We start from the raw sequence: 7,322 nt of genomic DNA on the forward strand, positions 1-7,322 counted from the left end.
AATCCCCAGCAAATGCTGGTGCGCGACGGACCCAACATTTCCCAACATCTTTGGCAGAAATGGCGCTCACCATTTAAGGCGGGGCCCGCATATGACGCACACCTGTTAGCTGCTTCACAATTCTTCTTTTTCCGGGGCTAGGAAGGATTCTTGCCTCGCTTCTGAAGGACCAGACTCGGAGGGACATGTCCTACCAAGGAAGCGTCCTCGACATTGAGAAACACCCTGTGGCTCATGTTCTAGTTTGCAAACCTTATAATCAACATTTTGGAACAGTGAGTTCTTCTTCTGGTCGAGAGAAACACATGAGACTAGGTGGCGTGAAAAGGGGCCAAAAGGGAAAAGATTCAATAAAAAACTACGCCTTTAGGTCACTTTACAAAGTAATGGAGTGAGAAAGAGTGAGATTAAACTTGATCTGCATCATCAGTGTCTGATCTGAAGTACCATCATGATGAAAATATGGATGCGTATCAAAGGATGCATGTCAAATGCCCTTTTTCAGATGCTCTCCAATGACCTGGAGATAAGCAGGTATTATAGTTTTACATATTGTTTGAGGATTTCAGTTCAACACTTTTTTATTTTCTTACTGCTGCCCAGAGTTGCTCTTGTGTGTCAAACTCACAGCATCATGATTGTTTCAGACAATCATGTACCACAGAAGTGATGTTTTTGTTACAGCAATATATTGTGAAAGGGAAGACACAAACAATTATTAAACCTGCTTCTACATTCATGTGTCTTCAAATGTTTATAAAAACACCAACACATTATTAAGGATACACTTCCTTCTCCTTCACTTGACATTGAGGGACACTTACGGTTAATGTTTTGTCATCAGTGGAGAGCTGAGATTTACAAGGTCTACATTTAGCCTTGCAAAAATAAATACACATGCATGGTACTGATTGTGACTTGAATTTTTTTTATCGCTGAAGAGTATTTCCCAGAGGAGTCGACTTCTCATCACTTCTCAACCCCAAACCCCTGTAGTTGCTGAACTAATTGAGTGCAATGAGTAATAAAAATGCTTATTCTCCCTATTCTAATCAAATTTGACTCAACCAATGGGAATCTAACAGAATCACACAAATTGGCACATTTGTCTTGTTTACTGTCCCACACCTGCCAATGACAGACAGCTCCTGTTCCTAGCTCAGGAAATGAATCACATTTGGAGCCTGACTTGGTCCTAATAGTTCCTTTTATGCTTGCAGATAAAGAGTAGTGCTTCAACTTAGTTTTCTGGTAAATGTATTGTTGGGTCTACGAAATATGAGAAAAGAGCACAAGGCGATTTAAAAAGCTTGTTTTGTCTGGCCAACATTCAAAATGTCAAATGCATTCAGTTTGCTATGATGGAAAATAACAAAGCAGCACATTTTTACACTTAAGAAAACTGTATTACTTTTCTTTTCTTGCTTGCAGAGCCCCACAAGAGAGCTCTGGCGATGTTTAAAGAGCTGTATAACCATTGTTTTCTCCGTTTCACGGCAGAGATGCAGTGCAAGTCAATAGCTCTCTGCTCGAATCAATAAGACATCATGTATGAAGGATGCGGGGGAGAATCGTTCCTACACAATGCACCAGGACCCTCAGCTAAGCCCACATGAATTCCATATAACGTGCGGCATACAAAGATATAATTAACTGTAATTGTTAATATGCTCCGTGTGAAATGTATTCTGTTCTCTTGACCCAGCGCTGAGCTAATTAACTTATTAGGAGCAGAGGGCAGCGTAGAATCCTGCATTCAGAAGGTCCCTCCAGGAATTAAGTTTAACATCCCTGTGTTAGGCCTTCTAACTCTCCGCTCTAAGCCTCTCTCCTCTCAGCTCAGCTTGCCCACCATCCAATTAAATCCAGAAAGCTGTTTCTACAGCCGGGGAAAAAAAGGACGTGTGCAACAGCCGTGCTTAGCATGCATGCAGACATGTTACAGATTGTTCTCCTAACAATTACTATTACTTAGGCACTAAGATCTTTCTTGTTTGCAAGTGTACAGTTGGGTATATGTGTGCAAGATTTGTTTTGTGAGTTATTTTCGTGTGTTTATATGACTTTGTTTTTATGCTTCATTATTCTGTGCGAATTTCCTAATGAGTTTACCCTAACCAAAGCCCCATATTGTCTCTCTGTGGATCAGTAATGAGTTGTTTTTCCAAGCACAATTATCCTTTGTTATAGTCAGCGTTTTTCAAACATGTTTGCATTAAACAAGAGTTAATAATCCAGGGAACACGTTTGTAGTTAGAGTTTGTTTGCATTTTAAGTCATTTGCACTGAGGTAATTAAAAAGGAGGCAGTTGTTGGTATTTTGTAGGTTCACCAAACAAACCCAACTCGTTTGCTTATTTCAATACGCAAATTAAGACTGAAGATGCTAAAGCTTTGAATTTCACCAGAGGCAGCCCAACTTAAAGGCAGACGCTCATAAAAAGCTCAAATAATCAAAGTGTGTTTACAATGATTTAAATTTCCTTTGGACACAGCTCTCCCACCTCTCCCATTTATATCACGCACAGATATTTAGTTCCTCTCATCATCCCTGCTTATTCTCTCTCATGTGCATGCCGGTCGCACCAATAATTTCCTGCTCAGAGGTAAAACTCACTTGATCCCCGAGAACAGAAGACTTCATGAACCCCCCCGCCAGTCTTACTCTGATGACGTCTATCTGACTTGCTCAGTAACGCTTAAGGGGAGGATGAGTTTGTAGATCTTGTGCACCCTCTTCCTGCCCTGTGGAAACCCCACAGCGACACAGAGTATAGAGCTAATCACTGATGAACCCTTTGACACAGAAATGCTTGACATGCTCCTCGGGGTCCGGACTAAAGACTTCCCTAACAAGCTCTCGCACGCTCACCCAGGGCTGTATTAAATCCAAACGTTGGCACCTTTCCTAATTACTGAGCACATACCGGGAGCCAAGTGGCGCTTCCTAACCTGGGCTGAACCCCCCTCTGCAGTGCAGCGTCCCCTGAGTATGGGATGATATAGGAAATGCAGAATTCAAATTAGGCTGACAGAGAGCAATTACCGCGGGAAAAAAAGATCCCTTACTCTTTGGGAAGAAACGCATCAAAATCCAGATACAGTGTATGAGAACTTTTTATCCACTTCCTCTCATTTCTACGTGCTTCGTCCACCGCCCTCACTTCTTTCACGTTATTATCCCTTTTTCTGTTTTCTCACTGGAACACAGGTCTTATGTAATTTTCTCCATCTCTCTCCCGATAGGTGTCTCTTATCTCACATTTTACCTCGCAGCTTCTTTTTCACTTCTTTCTCTTCAATCTTTTCCTTGCCCTCCCCTGTGTGTGTGTGTGTGTGTGTGTGTGTGTGTGTGTGTGTGTGTGTGTGTGTGTGTGTGTGTGTGTGTGTGTGTGTGTGTGTGTGTGTGTGTGTGTGTGTGTGTGTGTGTGTGTGTGTGTGTGTGTGTGTCGTAGTGTGTGTGTACGTGTGTCGTAGTGTGTAGTGTGTGTGTACGTGTCGTAGTGTGTCGTGTGTGTAGTGTGTGTGTGTGTGTGTGTGTGTGTGTGTGTGTGATGTGCAGAAAGAATAGATGGTTGTTTCCACTGCATTGCCATCAGTGGGCTATAATTGATGATAGCCATAGAATAGAGAGCCCTATTAAAAGCCTATTTACAGGATCTCCGAACGCATCGACGATGCTTTTACTGTTGTTGACATCGACTTAACAGTTATGAGATTGCATTTTCAGGGGCTACGCGAGGCAGTTGTGAATAAACAACATAGGAAACTATTGTTTGTGAATTCCTGTTTTGTACTCCCCAAATTAATGTCACATTGTGCTTCTTGCACTCGGTAAACATCTCCGCAATCATTCATATTTTGCGGCCAACAGGTTCCAGGATGTAATTGGAAAAATATTATTTATTACTTTTCCTGCACTTAATCACCTTGATGTGCTTTGTTCATATCCATGTATCAATCAATGCGGCCTCTCTATCGGTTCTTTCATTCCGTCAATGCCTCTCGTGCTCATTAATGTACAGCCAGCAAGGTGAGGTGATAGATATATGTAAAGTATTGTGATGCTGTGAGATGTTGATTACACTGCCAATAGGCCGGGTTAATTATTATGTGCAAGAGTCACACATCTCCGCTGGATTAATTGAAAGCTCTCAGCATGTCTGTGTAAGTGGCTGTCCAATCTGTGAGTCTGTGTCCTCTCATGTCGTCTCTCTATTGCTCATCATCAGCCGCTGCAATCAACTGCTCTCCTCTTCCCTCTTAAAGCTTTTTCCATTTTTATCCGTCTCGTATCATTAGCTTATCAACCCCTTCCTTCTCACATTATGGCGGAATATGTTGTGCTGAAAACCTTTATTGTAAAGCACTTGGAAAATCAATTATTACTCTGTAACACAATACGGCACATTTCCCCTCCCATCTCCACTCCTTCGCTTCCTTCCTCGTCTTCTCCATCAGAGCCATCATGTGGGCTTTGTGTCTTATGTTCGCCCCAGGATGTCAAATTCAATCTCAAGCGCCCCAATTCAGCGGTAGTAAAAACCCCGTCCGTCGCTTTAGCCTCAAAAGCTGCTTCAGCCTCCGCTTGGTCAGATAAATCTTAGTAGCTCATCCTACTCCTATTTTCTTTTCATCCTGGACCCCCCGGTGGCCCACATTAGAGCCTGCAGATGGCCAGGGGAGATTTAGCCGCTGCAATCCATCAACGTTATGTAGCCTGAACCACTGGACGGCCGCTCCGCTAACCTCTCCTCCAGCTGGACCGTCCGGCCCTCCTTCAGGCCGGCTTCAGCCAAGCTTGGCCCACTTTAGTAAACCTTTAGCCCCGCTCCGGCCTCTTCACGCCCGGTGCCAAAATCAGCTCTCCTTTCAATTCTTATTGAACCAACATGAACCGAGCTGCTCCCTCTTGACAAGGTCGACTAATTGTCTCACATCTTGCCTTTTAAGGTTTGTAACTGTCAAGTAAGAACATGATCTGAGCACAATTCTGTCGGCCCTTTTTATTCAGTCACGTACACTAGCAAGACTCGGTTTTGCCAGACATCTGCCGTGGATCATTTATCCGCTCCCCTCAGAGAGTGCCAGGCTAAACAAGTTTCAATTGATGATACAAGGATGAGTTATTCTAATAAGAAAGTTAATGTTCTTATTATACGAAAACAAGCGGACGTTCTCACGCTGGCCTGAGACAAACATGAAATGAAATACAGGACTACTTTGAACACATCAAGCTGCCGGTGTCTGCTACATTTAACTGTGTTACATCTGAATTAAATTAATGGTCAACCGAAAGCTTAAATGGGCTCTGTGATTAAGTCCCAATGCTTCTGGTTTTCTTCAGTGGCGGAGAGTTTTGTTTTATCTGATGTTCTCTGAAACGGCAGTAAATCATAAATTATAGGGGAAGGCTTAATATGTTATCCCCCCGTTGTGATGTAACCAGTTTTCTTTATCCCCATTCCTAGGATTGATAACGTGGGATGCACCACTTGGAAACAACACAGCATCTCGAGCACACCTCTCTAAAAGAAATGGTCTTCTTCCCGCTACAGGCTGATAGACACGGAGTTAGATTGGTTCTGTTGAATAAGAGATGAATCTCTTTTGGTGTCACTGTGCAGCTATGACCTCTGAAATATCATTATCTACAGGGGGAGGGAGGTTAACGTCTGTAATATAGCCTGAATACAAGAGAGGGCTTCCACAAGTGAACATGATCCTGCTTATTACCGGTGTATCTCGTGAAAAAAGGGTGTTTTATTCTACTGTCACTGTGGCATGCAGTGTGTGAGAACGCCCAGACACACCTAATGACATCATTTGTTTTCCACAAATATGATGTGCAGCCGGAGGCGTAATTGCAATGTTTCAGTTTGTGATTACAATGGGAAGAAATAAAAGGGAATTTAATCTTGTTCTTCCGTCCAATAAGTGGATGTTAGCAAAGCGTGTGAGATAGCATGGAGGCAAAAGTGGTCAAAGTGGGAGAAAGTCCTTGAGTTGTGCACGTCTTGGGCCCGGATGTATTTAATGTTTCCTCCCAATGACCACTGTTCAATTAGCATTTTTCTCTATATTTTCCCAGGGACTTGTTTGCTTTCCAATAAACTTAAAAACATATATATTGTTCTTCTTAAACTTAGACCCACATACTTAAGTCAAATGAAGACAGAATATTCAGCTAACCTGCTCAGACAACTTGATAATGGACAGATATAATCACATCATAGTTTTACCTTGAAATGAATCATTTATTAACTTGCAATTTCGAGTCGTCGCTTAATTGATTCATATTTCACTCAAGGTCTGAAACAGACGGAATCAATAATTCAGCTAGAGTGGATGTCGGCTACCTGCAGGCATTCCTCCAGTGGCTTACTGATGGATGATATCGAAGAGTCTCCTTCAGCATTCAAGTCAAACATTTGCTATGAACTCCCTGACGTGAAGACATCCAAGAATGATTGTTTTATTCGTTGACTTCGCAACTGGGTTGACTGTAAACTAGGTCAGATTGATGGTGTTGCGTCAGAGGATCAATGGAAAGATTTGTTTTCCTTAGATTGTGATATTGGTTAACCCTTAAAGGCAAGCACTTGGCAATAAAAAGAAAGCCTTAATTGCTATTGTCTAATGTATCTAAAATGACTAAATGTCCAACTAACAATCTGAAGACACATGGCCCATTTAGGGTTTTCTTTTTTATTTGACCCTTATTTCACCCATATTACATTCATGGTAAACACACTTTACCCCCATATTGCACCTATATTACACCAGTATTACAACCATCCTACGACCATATTTTACCGTTATTACACCTTTTGATCTGATATCTGTAGAGCATAGGCATCAAAACACAAGTATATCTGTAAGTGATTGTCCCTGTTTTATAACCTTATCTGAACAATGTATCTTCCTATTATACTGTTTTTCATCAATATATTATAGGTCTCAGATATATACAAAACATGTCTCTGAAGTGTTTGGCTCCAAACACCAAACAGATCATTGCAGCATTACCCATAATCCCCTCTGTTTCAGCCCTGTTTCCAAAGTGTTGATTCTCTATCTGTTACTTTAGATCAGGGGTGGGGAACCTTTTTCCTCTCAAGGGCCATTTCAATTTTTTCAACATCCTCCGAGGGCCGTACAAATTATTGACCTCTGCTTAAAAATACTAAAATCACAGCCCATTCATTTCGCCTTTCTTTCATGCTTTGCAAAGAAAAAGCAACGTCTTAATCCAGATATTTGACCATGACCCGCGCATTCATGCACAGAAAGATATGGACACAAGATGTGTGCAAATGTAT

General features: G+C 41.9%; 1 protein-coding gene across 1 annotated transcript in view; it reads left to right on the plus strand.

Annotated features, from left to right (window-relative positions):
• LOC104942326 (uncharacterized) overlaps nt 1-7,322 on the plus strand; it is a 34,523-nt gene that overhangs the window by 24,783 nt on the left and 2,418 nt on the right. The gene's annotated exons all lie outside the window — the stretch shown is intronic.

Source organism: Notothenia coriiceps, unplaced genomic scaffold (genome assembly GCF_000735185.1).
Source record: "Notothenia coriiceps isolate Sejong01 unplaced genomic scaffold, NC01 NC01_scaffold00004483, whole genome shotgun sequence".
NCBI classification, from domain to species: Eukaryota; Metazoa; Chordata; class Actinopteri; order Perciformes; family Nototheniidae; genus Notothenia; species Notothenia coriiceps.